Source organism: Bison bison, unplaced genomic scaffold (genome assembly GCF_000754665.1).
Source record: "Bison bison bison isolate TAMUID 2011002044 unplaced genomic scaffold, Bison_UMD1.0 scf7180017864082, whole genome shotgun sequence".
In the NCBI taxonomy this organism is placed as follows: domain Eukaryota; kingdom Metazoa; phylum Chordata; class Mammalia; order Artiodactyla; family Bovidae; genus Bison; species Bison bison.
Window position 1 is genome coordinate 223,813 of NW_011494654.1, and position 2,381 is coordinate 226,193.

Sequence of the window (2,381 nt, forward strand, 5' to 3'; positions counted from 1 at the left end):
TCCAGTCCCATCACTTCATGGGAAATAGATGGAGAAACAGTGGAAACAGTGGCTGACTTTACTTTTGGGGGTCCAAAATCACTGCAGATGGTGATTGCAGCCATGAAATTAAAAGAAGGTTACTCCTTAGAAGGAAAGTTATGACCAACCTAAACAGTATATTAAAAAGGAAAGACATTACTTTGCCAACAAAGGTCCATCTAGTGAAGGCTATGGTTTTTCCAGTGGTCCTATATGGATGTGAGAGTTGGACCGTAAAGAAAGCTGAGCACCAAAGAATTGATGCTTTTGAACTGTGGTGTTGGAGAAGACTCTTGAGCATGCCTTGGACTGCAGGAAATCCAACCAGTTCATCCTAAGGGAGATCAGTCCTGGGTGTTCATTGGAAGGACTCATGTTGAAGCTGAAACTCCAATACTTTGGCCACCTGATGCAAAGAGCTGACTCATTTGAAAAGACCCTGATGCTGGGAAAGATTGAGGGCAGGAGAAGGGGACGACAGAGGATGAGATGGTTGGATGCCATCACCGACTCAATGGACATGGGTTTGGGTAGACTCCAGCAGTTGGTGATGGACAGGGAGGCTTGGCGTGTTGCGATTCATGGGGTTGCAAAGAGTCGGACACGACTGAGCGGCTGAACTGAACTGAATTGAACTGAGGATTGTATTTATCTGAACTACGAACATTTTAATAGACTGCTGATCATAGATTCTTATTATAGTCACTTGTTTTTATATTTGCTCATTGAATGAAATATAAAAGCATATGAAAAATATCTGTACATTAAGCTTCATGAGAACTGGGAAAAAACATACAGTGTTTTCATGGAGTAAAGCTGCCAAATTGTATCTACTTAATCCTTCTGAGGGAAGAATATTGAGGTAACATAATCAGGAAAGAAGTCTAAAAAGAACACAGAGAAAAGAAGGCAGAATGTAATTGTTCTAGAAGACACATAATTGCCATATAAGACTGATAAGAACTGTGGGATAGAGGATTTAGATACTCTGGTATTTCATGTCTATTTCTGAACTTTCTTATTGCTTCAAAATTTAAAATAAACTTCTGTACAGTTGTGGATACTGCCCAACTAGACTCTACCTGCTGCAGTGTAGACAAACAGAAATGATTGTGCTCCTTCTTCCACAGAGATTTTATTAATAATCCACTCATTCATTTTTTAATTCACTCACTCAAGAAGCATTTAATGACCACCTATTGTGTTCTATGGGCTTCCCTGGTGGCTCAGTGGTAAAGAATCTGCCTGTCAATGTAAGAGACGTGGGTTCAATCCCTGGGTTGGGAAGATCCCCTGGAGATGGAAATAGCAACCCACTCCAATATTCTTGAGTAGGAAATCACATGCACAGAAAAGCCTGCTGGGCTACAGCCTATGGGATCACAAAAGGGTCGGACATGACTTAACAACGAAAGAACAACAATGGTGCTGTGTGCTATAGTCAAGAAACAGATAAATAAGGCGTGACTCCTAACCTCTAAGAGCTCTGATCTGATGAGAAAAGCAAATGAGTCAAGAAGCAGCTAGACAGATTTGAGTTTGGATGAAGAATTAAGGGAACAGAGAAGAGAGAAGCCAGCCAGATGGAGCAAGGGCAACCAGCCTTCTGGGCAAAGGGAGAAGCAGGTATGATAGCACAGAGGCACCATAGCAGCCACGGGGCATTAATGGCTGTACTTTGGAGTGCAGAGACAGAACAGGCGGGGAAAGCTGTGCAGAAGCCACATTGTGGAAATCTGTTTACTTTTCAATGGAGAAAAACTAAGGAGTCTTTCCCAACAATTTGTTGCTCCATAGTCTAGACTGTCAATTTACTTTTTCATACCAATCATGGAACAATGGACCAGTCCAAAAATGGGAAAGGATTATGTCAAAGCTGTATATCGTCACCTTGCTTATTTAACTTATATGCAGAGTGTATCATGAGAAATGCCAGGCTGGATGAAACACAAGCTGGAATCAAGATTGCTGGGAGAAATATCAATAACCTCAGATATGCAGATGACATCACCATTATAGCAGAAAGTGAAGAGGAACTAAAGAGCTTCTTGAGGAAGATGAATGAGGAGAGTGAAAAAGTTAGCCTAAAACTCAACATTCATAAAAACTAAGATCATGGCATCTGGTCCCATCACTTCGTAGCACATAGATGGGTAACAGTGAAAACAGTGACAGACTTTATTTTGGGGGGCTCCAAAATCACTGCAGATGGTGATTGCAGCCATGAAATTAAAAGACACTTGCTCCTTGGAAGAAAAGCTATGACCAAACTAGACAGTGTATTAAAAAGCAGAGAGATCACTTTGCCTGCAAAGGTCCATATAGTCAAAGCTATGATTTTTCCAGTAGTCACATATGAG